The sequence below is a fragment of the Wyeomyia smithii genome, chromosome 3, assembly GCF_029784165.1.
Source record: "Wyeomyia smithii strain HCP4-BCI-WySm-NY-G18 chromosome 3, ASM2978416v1, whole genome shotgun sequence".
Lineage (NCBI taxonomy): Eukaryota > Metazoa > Arthropoda > Insecta > Diptera > Culicidae > Wyeomyia > Wyeomyia smithii.
The window spans coordinates 83,570,110-83,585,929 of NC_073696.1; the positions used below are offsets into that span (position 1 = coordinate 83,570,110).

Genomic DNA, 15,820 nt, shown 5'->3' on the forward strand with positions numbered 1-15,820 from the left:
TTTTGGAATATGTGAAGTGTTGGTATTTAATATTTTAGACATTTAAAGACACATCGAAGCCACCGCGAAACGTCAAACGTCAAAATAATAGGCAAAACATACGCTACTGCAGCTTATGCGTAAACGGATGTAATTTTTCGTGAGTGGAACTTAAGCTTTTATTCATTTGAAAAGACTAAAATAATTTTTCGTTGCTCTACAATTTATTGCTTGTATTGTTAGCAATCACAGGAATTCGATCTGAGGTAAATTGAAGCGATAAATTTGTAGAAATACTCTTTTTAAAAAAATGGGTAATGTCGGGGTAACACCGTCACCCAGTGAGTGGGGTAAGTCCGACATAGTCTGAGGCTAGTTAAATGTTACTGACACATACTTCTCATCTATTACCGGTGTCTCGCTGCTAAATAAATTATTTAATCGACTTAGAACCATGCACTCAAGCTCTTCTGTGATTTATGAATGATTCCAAGGGTTATTATAGGTGTCGAATGTACTGAATCTAGTCACAAAACTGGCCGCTTTCCCGGTGGTATTTGGAGTATTCTCCAGTGTGGTCAATGTGATCCTGGTTTCGATTTAACTAGTTAATAATATGATTTAAAGTGCCACATGATAGGCTTGCCGAGTATGAAATTCTTTCATTGTTTATACATAATGTTCACCGGAACTTGTTCCGGCAATCCGCCCAGAACCAGCTAACCGACAACAACCAAATACAACAGCAACATACAGAAATGTAAGATCTCTCATTTGGCGGTTTCCGAATTTAAATTGGTTCAATTAATTCAAGTGAATTCATGAACAAACTAAGGTGCCGGTGTTACCCCCAAGGGGTGCCGGTTTCACCCGCACCGGTTGCTAAACGTCGTTTTTATCTTAGTTTAAAAACTTCACTATTTCTTGTAAAATAACAGTTTGAAAGTACTGAAAGCTTGTAGAAAACAATCTGGGCAATGATTCTGTTAAAGAAATATAACAATATTTGCCATCAAGTCCTACTAAAGAATCATTTTCCTTAGGGGGCCGGGCTTACCCCCAGCACCCCTATTATTGACAAAAAAGTATTCACCAGAACAAGCTCTTACTATATTTGTACTTTTTTAGAATTGCAGAGTAATAGCAGAGGAAAGTTGATATATCACTGCTAGGTGATTAGATCTTGTTGAAATCTTGTTAATAATAAGTTTTTATGTCTAAATATGAAGCTTCATAGAAATAAAACCACGTTGAGACACATTTGCTATCTGAAAACTCATTTAAATAATTTTGGCCAGGTTTTTGTTCTACGTACTCCTATGTGCGCTGCGATCATTATTTAGACTAGGTATTCGTGGCAGGCATATCACTATTTATGGAAGTGATCGTCGTTGTTATATCGCACTCTCTCTCCCAATTTGGTACTGAATTTCGTATGAAAACCTCATTAGGATTTGCTGACCATACCTCAAAAGGCTCCGTAATTCCTATTCTAAAGGCTCTTATTCTGCGCTGTATCAATGCAGTACATTGGCAGAACAAATACTCTGCGGATTCAAATTCGATCCCACAGAGACGACAAATTTCGTATCTGACTGACCAATTTGTTTCAGGTGGTGCTCACTTAGACAATGTTTTGTTAATGGTCCTGTACTTGTCCTTATTTCTTTTTTGTTTAAACTAAAGAGCTGTTGGCTTTTTTCACGCTTGGTTTTATAAAGCGATTCGAATGGTGTAGCCTTATTGAGCATATCCAGTTCTCATGTATTGTCCGATGTTCCAAACTTTTTAATTCTGCGTTCAGGGCCCTGGATGAAAACCCACAGGATGGTTTTGGGGCAATTAGTTCGGTACATGATGACCAGGAACCCAATATAACCAGACTTGGTTCCTTTCTGCAAATTGTCCCAGTGAAAAGATGCACTTCCATACTAGCTTAGAAGTACATATGATGGCTTCGAGTGCGTTATGTGCTGCTTAGCTATCAGAAAAAAAAAGGATTTGTTAGAATGCCTATATTTACTATTCAAACAGACCCACAGATATCTCACAATGAAGGTACTAAGAATTTTCTCTACAGAAAGTAATTTTAGAAATTGTACAAATGAAAATAAGAATAAGAAATGCACGTGTAAACTCATCCGAAGTTTGCGACTGTTTTACGAATTCCCTTGAGCAATTATATAAAGGGCCGTATTACTTTTATCGTGCATCAAAGAACCTGAACACCCTCATTTTAAATATGTATGTGTATAGTGTGTGTGTATAGTATCATGCCTTATGTTTGATTTCGACATTTGCTCTTCAGTTATGAAGATGGCATCGAAGCAAGACAAGCAACGCATCCAAGTTTTGCTCGCCCATCGCCAAAATTCAAATTACTGGTACGCCAAGATAAGAAAATTATTGAATGTGGCCAAATCAACCACCACCAAAGTTAAAAAAGTGTGTGGAGAACGTTTGTTGACTGCCAGAAAGACAGGTTAGAAATCCGAAGGCCGTGAAAACGATGAAAAGAATGGCCAACAGTTTCAATCGGAATACTAACCTTTCCGTCCGAGATGTCGCAAGCAAGCTGGGTGTGTCGGCTCGTGGTATACCGCGAACAACGTCCAGATGGTGTCAAAAGACATGAACCCTCCCAACACACCAGAGATCCGTCCTATAGGAAAGTACTGCGCTATCGTCAAGCGGAACCTCAACGAAAGACAGTTGTCAACGAGAAGCAGTTCCAGATTGACTGGCGTTCTGCGGCGAATAAAGTAACCAAAATGGCTGCATAAAACTATATGGAAGGAGTCAAGAGAAAGGTCTGGCTATTCACATTCGCTCAAATAGAAGATCGAGTCAATAATTCTGTACCAATTAAACTTGTCAAAGAAATAAGATATGATTTTTTGAATAAAAAATGGCCAATTTACTCACATTTTTATTTGAGCAATTTTCGACCGTAACACCCTTTACCCGAAGGACTATTTTTCGAAGAGTCCGGCTTCGACTTCTCTCATAAAATCTTTAACACAATATATGTCAGTAAATTTAATCAACACGAAATCATAAAAGCACATAGAACTCTATACGCATTTCAAATGAATACTCCCATATTTTTAAAAATCTTTCTAAATAACTTACAGTTCCTTTCTTTTAGTAGGTACGTAGAAGGCGTTCACACTGACTCTAGCGGAACATTTGATCGAATCGGCATACCATTGCTCTTCAAGTTGCAAAATATGGAAATGAGACTTTTCAGTTGGCAGTTGTCATCCAGTAGTGGTTAATATGCAACGCGAATGTGGGGGGATGGACTCAGCCTACAATGGTTTAGTGAGTAAGATCCGAGCAATATCTCATACCGTAACAGAAAATTAAAAGTTACCAACACAGGGAAGGTATATGAGTAATAAATAAAAAAAAAAATAATAATAATAATAAAAAAGGTCAGTAAGCAAACCACACTGGTGGGAGAAGAATGTTGTTTTGTCATGTAAGTTGAAAATAAAAATTTGTGTAGTACGTGTTGTGTAACTAATGGAGAAATAAAATTTTAGATCTGACGATGGCTGAATAACAGTACGCCGAAACGTCATGTTAAAGCAAACATAGTGTGTATATTTCACCGAGAAAGATCAACCATCCAAAGGGAATAAAATTATACGGTGACTAAAACCTCAAACAGTAGTGGTAAGGCCGTACCAAAAGGTGAAGCAGTCGAATCACTTTCCTTTTCCACTTAGATTGTACCTATCGCTCAAGCAGAAACCTCTAGATCCCAAATCACAGCCTGAGGCACTTCTGTTTCGTAGCTTAGAAGACTATGGAACCACAAAATTTTACCTTAGGGTAAACTTACCAGTAGTAAACCCCTCTTCTATGTTGGACCCCTTCAAGGTGTTTTCACGATTTTGGCGTTTCTCCTAGAAAGGTATAGCAATCACTGGTAAAATCGACGGTAAAAAGTGCTCCAAAAGATCGAGTGGCATATATCAATCGACTCAGTTCTACGAGCAGAGCATTCTCTGTATGTGTTTGTGTGTGTGTATGTGCATGTGCAACTTTTCAATCTCACTCGATTTTCTCGAAGATGGCCGGACCGATTTACATAAAATTATTTTCAAATGAAAAGTCTGATAGCTTATAAAACTCAATAAAATTTTATTGTAATCGGATTTTTAGTTTGTATGTTATTTATCAAAATGTGGAAATCACGAAAGTTCATTATCTCAGAAACTACACAACCGATTTTAACAAAATTGGTTTTGAATGAACGGGCCAGGCATGGGGAAACCACAGCACTCGAAAGCGCATGTGGCCCATCTGATAACAAACACACCACGCAGGGCATTTTGTATTATACTTCGTCGCGAGCTCAAGACAAAACACTAGAGAGCTATTCGTAAACACGCCAACCGAGGGTTTTAAATTCGGCACATGAGGCAACCGAGAGCTTGCAGTTTCGGGGAACACACAAGCATTAGTCACCACGAAGAGATTGACAATGGAATAATAATGGATAGCTAGATGTTAGCCATCGCATCCAACCATCTGCATTTTTTTTATATGTACTTTTGAAAACATGAAGCGTTTGAGAAAACACGTGTAGGCATTCGGGCTCCCGAGGGCTCACGAAGTTAAGAACACTCGAGCCTGTGTTTGCCGAATCTTTCGAAGGGCTGTTTTATCTAGAACACTGCGGGTTATTCGTTTTGTATACGCACTGAAGGGCAATCGGAATACGCGGTGGTGTGGTTGGCTTAGACATGCATGGAACGGGCTATCTAAAAATCCTTAACTTTTGATTTTTATAAATGTTGGACATGTACTTCAAAAGTTATTTAAAAAACGTGTTCTGGAGACTGTTAATTCTCACTCATGTTTGTCAGAGATGGCTGAACCGATTTTCATAAAATCATCGTCAAATGGAAGGTCAATTTGCCCCATAAAACCCAAATGATTTGTTTTGCATTTGGACTATTAGGTGTATTTTTTCCGAAAAATATGAAAGTGTTTAATCAGCTTAGTTTACGAAAAAATTCGAGGGATTTCCAGAAAACTTCCATCGGGAAAAATTATATCCAACTAATCTTCTTCAGAATCAAGAGAGACCTTTGTAGGATAAACTATCTTATAGTGGACCCTCCAGCTGGTCTCGAGGTACAATGATTGCCTAACAAGCCAGTTTTCGTAGGCTCAAGTTTTGACTCGAGAGAGATTGTGAGTGTCAGTAGGGTCGTACCGCTAGCCCCGCAATTATCCTGTACACTAAAACAGTTGGCTGCGAAGTCCGTTCATAATTCTTCGTTCCAATCCGGAATCTAGCACCAAGGCTTTACTTTATATGTTTAGGGCCTCTTTTCTATTGTGTCGCTTGATTAACTCAGTTTAAGCGAAAACCCGAGGAATTTTCGTAAAACTTACATCGAGAAACATCTCATCCACCCAATCCGCATCAAAATCACGAGGAATATTTATAAATTTTGATTCAATTTTAGGAGAAAATAGGCTAATCTGGCGCGTTGCAAGCTCTTGGAAATGGGTCCACTATAAATCAATTTGACCTAAATTTCCATTTGTATCAATATAATAAACAGTTTTTCGTCAGGGTGGTACACTGAATAAAGTGGTTCATCCTAGGTACAGGGGATAGTCAAAATACAGGGAATAGTCAAAATAAGTTGGATAGGCAAAATTTTGATGAAATTTGAAATGCTATAGCTTTGCTAAACGTTATTCGATTTTAATAATTCGAACACCATTGAACTGAAAAACTTTTGAAGTTTCATTTTCTGATCCCAGATCTGGCCTAGGTCACCGGATGTAGGAAATATTCCTGAGTTCCGGTAGGCATGTCAAACCTGCTAATTCTTGGATGGATCTGGTAATGGGTTACCTGATAAAAATGCTCATTTGCATCATTGGCATAGATGAAAAAATCATTTCTGAAGCGAATAGTTCATCAAGATCCTGAATCGGCCAAGAACTCATCGAGAAATGGCTATTTTTCATCCGGAAGTCCTCAGAGGAACCTTTAGTAGGGGAAATTTACGTTTTTGCACCAAATATAGCGTGTTACACCTCTATCTTCAGGATTTTTTATCAGGAATCTTTTAAAAGACAGATATCTGAATATAGGCTGCATTGGCCACTTCCGGAACGACCTGGAGGCCCCGAAGGAACCCGTAGTGGGAGAATTTACATTTCTGCATCAAAATATAGCATGCGACACCTCTATCTTCAGGATTTTTCATCAGGAATCATCCAAAAGACATATTTTTTTAAATACAAATTACGTTGGCCACTCCCGGAACGATCCAGATTCCCCGGAATTGGGACATTTACATTTTGCATTAAATAAAGCGTGCGACACTTCTACCTTCAAGACTTTTCATCAGGAACCATCAAGAAGACATATTTTTGAATTCAGACTGCATTGGCCACTACCGACACAATCTAAATACCCCGAAGGAACCCTGATGAAAAATCTTGAAAAATCTTGCAGCTCTATGCGCACCCTTTTTTTTTAAAGCAGAAATGTAAATGTCCCCATTCCGGGTTCCTTCGGGCATCCGGATCTTCCTTCGGGGCATCCAGGTTATTCCGGAAGTGGCCAATGCAGCCTATATTAGGAAATATTTTTTTTTGTAAGATTCCTGATGAAAAATCCTGAAGATAGAAGTGTCGCACGCTTTATTTGATGCAATAATGTAAATGTCCCCATTTTCGGGTTCCTACGGGGTATCCGGATCATCCCGGGAGTGGCCAACGTAATATGTATTCATAAATATGTCTTCTTGATGGTTCCTGATGAAAAGTCTTGAAGGTAGAAGTGTCGCACGCTTTATTTAATGCAAAATGTAAATGTCCCAATTCCGGGTTCCTCCGGGGAATCTGGATCGTTCCGGGAGTGGCCAACGTAATTTGTATTTAAAAAAATATGTCTTTTGGATGATTCCTGATGAAAAATCCTGAAGATAGAGGTGTCGCATGCTATATTTTGATGCAGAAATGTAAATTCTCCCACTACGGGTTCCTTCGGGGCCTCCAGGTCGTTCCGGAAGTGGCCAATGCAGCCTATATTCAGATATCTGTCTTTTAAAAGATTCCTGATAAAAAATCCTGAAGATAGAGGTGTAACACGCTATATTTGGTGCAAAAACGTAAATTTCCCCTACTAAAGGTTCCTCTGAGGACTTCCGGATGAAAAATAGCCATTTCTCGATGAGTTCTTGGCCGATTCAGGATCTTGATGAACTATTCGCTTCAGAAATGATTTTGTCATCTATGCCAATGATGCAAATGAGCATTTTTATCAGGTAACCCATTACCAGATCCATCCAAGAATTAGCAGGTTTGACATGCCTACCGGAACTCAGGAATATTTCCTATATCCGGTGACCTAGGCCAGATCTGGGGTCAGAAAATGAAACTTCAAAAGTTTTCCAGTTCAATGGTGTTCGAATTATTAAAATCGAATAACGTTTAGCAAAGCTATAGCATTTCAAATTTCATCAAATTTTTGCCTATCCTACTTATTTTGACTATCCCCTGTACTTCTGCCCTAAAAATGAGCTAAATTTGACTCCCCCAACACATAGGTATTCTCCTTTTTCTAATGCAGACTTCAACAATGTAGACGAAATCAATGGTATCTAATTGGTCAAGCACTCGAGTAAAATTAGTGGTGCAGCGAAGAACTAAAATCTTGTTTTCTCAAGCAGCGAACAGCCAAGCTAAGCCAAGTAGTACAAATATTTCGAAGGCTCATTCTTTTTGTGCAAACAATGTCTTTCTGCTGAACCATACGGAAGTGTACGGCCTTTTTTCGACGCCATTTTTTTAAAGCCAATTATAAAAATTTCAGAGGTTTGTGCACAAAAAGGAAGAGAATCATATTTGTTTGTTGTTATTATTTTGCTCTGGAAAATATATTAAAACCATGCGTAAAATCACCGTTTTGAAGCCAGTTTTTGGCCAATTAAAGATGTGTTTTTTAAAGATGGGTTGAAAAATGTATTTATGTGGACAAACTCTTAACATTTTGATATTTGGCTTAAAAAATGGCGTCAAAAAAGCATTGAAAATGTTCGATTTTTCAAAAATTCAAATTGTTGCCGCTCAAGGTGACATAGGTTCAAACTCGGCGAAATTGGTTTTTGCATCAAAATACATCAAAAAATCATATATAGAAAACAAGGCAAAAAAAGTTGCATTGTGTGATTTACGATGCCCTAACGACGTCAAAGTTTTAAACTTTACACTAGCAGCATCCGCATGCCGTACAGCTGTCTACGATCAATGATGCAAGGTAATTTACTATTCAGCAAATTTTAGCAGTTTACATCTTCATGGTGAATTTTTAGATTACTAGCAGTACTCGTTGCAAACTGTACATTGAGAAGCAACTTCAAAATTATGAATGTAATGTGACCCAGAGCCAGAACAGTTTGTCATACTTTCGTTTTACCTTTGTTATATTTAGGGTAAATAAACATATAGTGGACCACCCACCAGATTAATTAATTTTATGCGAAAACTCGAGGTATTATCAGAAAACTTCCATCGGGATACATCGTGTCCAGCCAGTCTGCACAACAGTTAGAAATTCCGCTTTAACTATGTTAAGAGAAATGCAGTTAATCTGACGGGAGGTCCAGCATAGATTATTACAATAAAGGGGTCTACTATAGGTTATTTTACCCTATTTGAATGTTATTGGGAAGCAAAATCGATTGTACTTAAAACTACGTCGCCCGCTTCCATGGTGACCTAAAAATCCGCCACTCTGAAATGTTTGTTTTTCGTTTTCTCGCATTGAAAAACGTTTGCTAATAAAAGAACAAACAAGAATTCAACATGAATGGTAGTCCGAAGTAGCTTTTTTTCCTTAAAGACATTCACAAAACCGTTGGAAGATCACCTGACCAACCTACAGTAAACAAGATTGGCCATGTTCTCATCGATGGCCGTTTTACCTTTGTTATACTAAACAAAGGTTATAAAATCGGTCCAAAAACGCAAAATAGATCCAAGATCCGGAGGGCGAATCGTATATACCATTCGACTCAGCTCGACGAACTGAGCAATGTCTGTTCGTGTGTATGTGTGTGTGTGTATGTATGTGTGTGTGTGTATGTATGTTGTCTGTATGTATGTGCCGCAAAAAACTAACGCACCTTTCTTACAGAACGCAATATCCGATTTTGATGATCTTATACGCAAACGAAAGCTACTGTTCTCCCCCAGAATGCTACCGAGTGGATTTTCGATTAGTGGCTTAGATTTTGAATTATTGATCAAAGAGTATTTTTTATATGAGACATTCAACTTTTAAGGCAAAATGAATGGCACGGAGGGCCATGTGTTGTATACCAATCGACTCAGATCGACGAGATGAACAATTTCTGTATGTATGTGAATGTGTGCCTGTATGTATAGATGTGTAAATATGTTGTTTTTGTTATGTTTGTAGTATATCAAAATCCAAAAAAAAATAACAAAAAAACACCCTTTTTACAGTACGCATATTCCGATTTTGATGTTCGCATGCTCAAATGAAAGCCCCGGAGCTCTATGAAAATCATACTGAGTGCGATTTTTTATTGGTTGCTTGAACTGTAGAGTTTTGACCAAGGTATATTTTAGACATGGAATATTTTACTTTCTGGATAATTTATCTCTCTCTCCATGCTTTTCCTTCTTTCTATCCCTCTTTTTTCGTATCGCTATTTATTTCTTAAAGGAAAGCAACAATCATCGGCAACTTTGCATAATTTTTACACTTTTCGTAGTGCGTCTTAACTGGTGTAAATAAATAAATTTTAGAGCAAATTGCAATGCTTACTTAGCTTCTTTTCTTGCTTGCGAAGATTCCGTCTACACTTACTTTAAAATATATAATCAATTGTACGTTGAACCCAGATTTGCGAAAAATAAGGAGCTTTTACAGCTTTCGGGGAGCATTGAAGCAAAACCTGATCCCACAGTGTCCAAATATAACACAATTAGCAATGCAGATATTGCAGATGCAGATATGTTTTGTTTGCAATGCTACGTTTTGAACAGCTGGAACATTTTTCAGTTGAACTTTTATTTGATGTTCATTATTAGGTTCTAAACATAATTTTAACTCGTGACCAAGAATTTAAAAATTGTGAACATTGAGATGCGATCAATTGTAGTTTGGATGAAACTGAAGCAACTTTACATGGCTATACACGTTTACTAGTGTGCGCAGGTGGAAAGTCACTTATTCCTATGATATGATACACTACGCTCATATAAGATATAAATAATGGTTTCTAATTTAGGACAAAGTGCAAATATTTCTCGTTATCGCAGAAAGTTTTATAAAGTCTTTATTTCGGATTTTATCATACAGCCTAGGCCTTCGAAAAGAATAATGTTCTCGTCCACACTCCGAAAATCCAAATCTCTCAAATGTCGCGAAAACCTTCATTTTCAGATTTTGCATTTGAGATAGAATTGAATTGACAACTTTCGTCAATGGTTATATTTTTTTCTTTGTAATGCTGATCTGAGTTTAGTAGAAGTTTGCTTCAATTCGTAAAAAGACTTGATGCTGATTCATAATTCTAGGTCCTGCGATTTCTGAAAATAATGCGAATTTGGTATTCAAACCTGGATTATGGGGAATTAAAAAAATAGAACTGCCTCGAACTAACATACATATTTGCTGTTCTAGTATGGAATCAGCACCTTTGTTATCTATTACTATTTACTGTTTCTGTTTATTTAAAAAAAAATATGTTGCTTCTATCCAGCATTTAAAAATTGGTTCTCGATTGAAAAAATAGGACTCATATACTGCCTGTGATCGCATAACTGTAACATTCGACATTTTATGGATTTTGCGTTTTTTATTGGGACATGCTTAAAATAGTATGTACTTTTTACATTTGAAAAAATATGCTTATGTTTGTTTGAAAAAAGTCGTAAAAAATACCAAGCTATTTTGTCACATAGCGTAAATAACCGCATAATTGTAACACTACTTAACCTTTTCAACTTTTTTGTCATAAAAGCTTCCATCCAAATCCACTTCTGCATCCTTTGAAACTCGGAAGTTATTCTGGTCCGGTAGCCAACTACCGGTGATCCGTTTCTGACGTTCAGCTCATGCTTGTTGAATACAAGAAAAACTTCATTTCCACTGTAATATATTCCAAAAGTAGCTTGAAAGTAACGGCATAAAAGTATCATTGCAAAAATTTCAACCAATTCGACTTCAAAAGTAGTATTCAACGTTTACATAGTGTAAAGTAGTGCTTTTTTCGTGATACTAAGTTTAGTTGAACTGTTTATTTGCAAAAATATATTGGGAACAATGCATTCAAGATCAAAATATAAAAGTGTCATTTGCTCGAACAACCAATTTTGCAAATGTTACAATTATGCGGTTATGGGCAGTATACTCCAGTGATAACATCCATAATATTTGCGAAAACCACGTCAAGCTATAGTTCAAAGATCGTTGCTATACGATTTGTGATTAACTGGTTTACTGCCTATAATCGCATACCAGTCCCACGTGAATTCTTGTCGTTCTTATAGAGAAGTTATGGTAAATGTCTATCTCATTATATCATGTCGAAAATATGGGAATAAACCACGCTCAACAGTTGAAATAACTTAAGCACGAAAAATACCTTTATGTGCTGTTTTCTCAACTTGATGGGAATAAAGATGGGACTGATATGCGATTATAGGCAGCCTTATAAGTATACAATTATAGTTAGTATAACAAAGGTTTCTGCACCACTAGGTGGATTAATTTAGGTTTTTTTTTTTCAGACGTCTCTAACGTACGCATCGCAATGCGGGTATTGGCTCGTGTCACTACAGCAGCTTCGGAGCTCCCAGGTTCAAGGCTGTTATGAAATACGCGTATCAGCCCGAAGCGGTATCACATACGGCGGAGAAGCTTGGCGCATCGCCTATCGAGGACGACTGGTGCAGTATTTGCACGGCTATCAGGATGACACTAGGAGTGAAGGCACCGATCAGCAGAAATGACGGGTATGACGAGGAATGCGATGTAGCGGTGAAGGAGAAGGACCAAATCTGAGCAAGTCCCCGACGAAAAACTAAGCCAAGTACGAATGGTCACGGAACGACATGACCACGATTCATAGACCACGGAAATGTCAGCAAGAGGATCGTGAACATGAGAAGCTCGATCAGCTGTCACGTGCCAGCGACGCACGAGGGTGCTATGAGAAGGTGAACCAGTCCTTAGGTTGCGGTGCATAACCTCTACAATTATGCACCACAACCCTAAGGATGCCAGCGAGGTAGTTGACCGGTGAAAGGGGGACATCAATTGACACCTAAATGGCAATACAGCAAGTAGAAGCGAAGCAGGAACTGATCTTGGAGCACTACCAGCTAGTGATGTCCAATTATATCTCGATTAATCGAGTTAATCGATTATCTATAAAAATAGCCGAATAATTTTAATCGATAAGGCGAAGCACCGATTATTAGATAATCAATTAGATGACCTCGATTAATGTCCGATTGGTGAAAGACTTTATGCAATAAAACTAGTAAAACAATGAGAGCCAAGTGAAGCCCTCGTACTATAGTTCAATCCTGAATACAACCTTTTGTTTTTGCCGATACAAACATACATGCGACACATGTGCGAAAGTCGTGAATGTACAAGGTAGTTACGATGCTACTTTTCAATTTCATTGACTCAAACGTTTCATCAACTTTGCAATTTCATTGACTCAAACGTTTCATCAACTAGGCTCAAATACAATCTACGCAGAGAACCCGTGAAAAACGCGTGAGCAACAAAATTTACGTGAATACACGAAAATTCCGAAGCCTACATAAATTTTGAAAATAGCATACATTCTAGTATCCTGAATGACTTATAATATCCACAAACGAAAACTGCACATGTAAAACATTTTCATGATCCTTGCTAAACACTAAAAATAACAGATGATGAGCTGTGTTTGCTTACAAATAGCAATAGAAGAAATGGTCTCCATTTGTGAATCAAGGTAAAAACCAAGTAAAAAGTAAATAGTCAGGAATAAATTGTCAGGGCCTCTAACCCTGAAAATCTTGAAATTATCTGCAATTTTGTTTTTAAATAGAAAAGTCCGGGATTCAGAACACCCAGAAAATATTTGATGTTCGAAAAGCATTTTACCTTAATGATATGATTTAAAATTAAACATTTTTTTTTAATTTACTATTTCTATTTTTTTTCTCGATCTTATCCTCTTGAGGCTTATATCCATATCTAGTATATTTAGAAATTTAATGAATATCCAACGTCGCAAATAATATTACAAACGAAACAGATATTTCAACCAATTTGACCGGAATACAGTCTAAGTTGAACTCTATTATGCCGACAAGAATCAATTCCAAACGCCAAATAAATCCAAGGTGGGAACTCTAGGTTACTAGAAACAGCCGAAATGACCAAATGCCGGAACCAGAATGTCACTCAGAGGCCAAAAATCAACTTCACAACAAGAATATTTAAAATTATTTAAATAAAAAAATGGGCAGGACGAAGTTTGCTGGGCAGCTAGTTATGTATAAAGCTAAAAATAACATCAATGGATTTCTATTTCAATTCTGATTTGAACATTTTTCGCGAAGTAATTTTTGCTTGTGAAAGTTAATATGATACATGGCGTTATTTATACTTGTTAAACTGTTTACGATTCGCGTAAATTTTTCTCGTGAACTGCTTCACATCGATGAACATCATTAATTGTACGAGCTTTTAACTCCTCCATGAAATGTGTTAATAATTAAAAGTTCTTGCTTCGAAGTTTGCTACAATTTTGGAAACCGCCAACTCAAATGAATAATTCGATTAATCGATTACTTTATGTCAAATAATCGATGTCTATTAGCTGCCGCTGGGAAAATAATCGATTAGGTAATAATTGATTAGTTGAAAAAATCGGACATCACTACTACCAGCCGATAACTAAGTACAAGCCCCCGAAGTGCATGACAATGCATTCGTTGTGAGATTGAAAAGCTGAAGAACAACTAAGCGGACTACCGAGCGAGCCATGTCATTTATATGATTTGGAAGAAGGAAACACTACCATACGAGTAGTTGTATGGGGTGGACGCCTTCTACAAATAGACGACAAGCGGAAGTGTCGCAACTACCATGGCATATTACTTATCAATGTCGTCTATGAAATATTCTAGCAAATCCTGTATCGTCATCTTCCACCTTTAACCAGGGTGTTCGAGGGCCAGTACCGATGCCCGGACCATCACGGACCAGATCTAACCATAATGTCACGAAAACAACGTGCACACTTATCACGACTCCATTTATCGAAAACAGCTGAAAACATCATGCATTACAACGGATTCCCGAATAAACTGATGTGATTGATCAAGGCCAACATGGCACAAGTGATATACTGAGCAGTTCTACAAAAATCATCCCAGTTTAAAAGGTTTTTTAAATGTCATTTTTTATTTTGCTGAAACTTTGCATAGACGTTTCTACCGACCAAACAAACGCTTTAAAAATATTTGTAACCATTAATATTTTTCCAAAATAGTATTTTTAGATAGCTTCCCAAAAATTAATCGTGTTCCAGAAAATTGAACCAATAGCACGAAATGGCAGTTTTTGCCCATAGAAACATGTATGCAAAGTTTCAACCAAATTAAAAATGGTCAATAAAATTGGTTGTCGGATTTTTTGTGGAACTGCTCTACTGCGTATTCGAGTCTCTTTAAATCACGCAAAGGTTTGAGACAAGGTGATGAACTTTCCTGTTTGCTGTTCAACATCGCCTTGGAGAGTTTGATACGAATGACGGGCACGATGGGCACTATTTTCATCATGTCGATTCAGAACCTAGCTCAGTGACGGCGAAGGAAACCTACGCCCTACTGAAAGCTAAAGCCCGATTAATCGGACTGTAAACGATTCCACGCCTACACTCAAAAAAAAAAAAAACCAAGCGAACGCGTTAAAACAACATTAATCTACGTGACCTGATTTTTTTTTCATTGGTTTAGGTAAAAAATACGCAAAAAATGGGTGAAAAACAACGCAACAACTTAGTGAAATGCGAATACTCAATTCTAGGTGAAATTTTGTATGCAGTTTTTGATATTGATATTGATAGTATTAAATTTTACCTAATGACGACTTCAGTGCAGGTACTCCAAAGTAAGTAAATCACTTTCATCCAAAAGTTCCCTCTTGCACAAAAGGGCTGATCTACGTTAGAAATACACATATTTAGGTGCTTTCATTTTTCTGTGTATGTTTGGATGCTTTGAAAAAAAAAATCATTAAATAAAATCCTATCTCATCATATTGATAACATAACATTTTTTCGCATGGAAAAAAACCTTTCCAGATCAACCAACGAACGAAAATTTCAAAATGAAATACGTGAAAAATAAAGTTTTTCTCCACCTAAAAAACCATTTTGATTTATTAGACAACAGTAATGAATTGTTATAAAATTAAATCAATATGTATCAAAATCTAATACCTACATTTGCTAATCGACAGGTAAAATTTTTTCAGAGTAGTGGAAAAATTAGTGTTCGAATGTGTTGTAATGATCATTATGGATATTGCATGGATGGTGAAGTATTCGTATTGTCAATCTGTTTATGACTGATTACTAAGACAACAACAACAATATCGCACGCTTAGCCTTGGGGCTAATAGCGGTCTCGATCAACTAGATTAGTTGAGAGAATTCGTTATCGATATTGTTTTGGCACATTTTGTATGTGTAGGATAAGTACAACGATACACCGTGCCCCAGTGCTGAGTCGAGAAAATTTCCAGCTCGAA

At 37.2% G+C, this 15,820-nt stretch overlaps 1 protein-coding gene across 1 annotated transcript in view; it reads right to left on the reverse strand.

Annotated features, from left to right (window-relative positions):
- LOC129731933 (netrin receptor unc-5-like) overlaps window positions 1–15,820 on the reverse strand; it is a 333,354-nt gene that overhangs the window by 224,742 nt on the left and 92,792 nt on the right. The gene's annotated exons all lie outside the window — the stretch shown is intronic.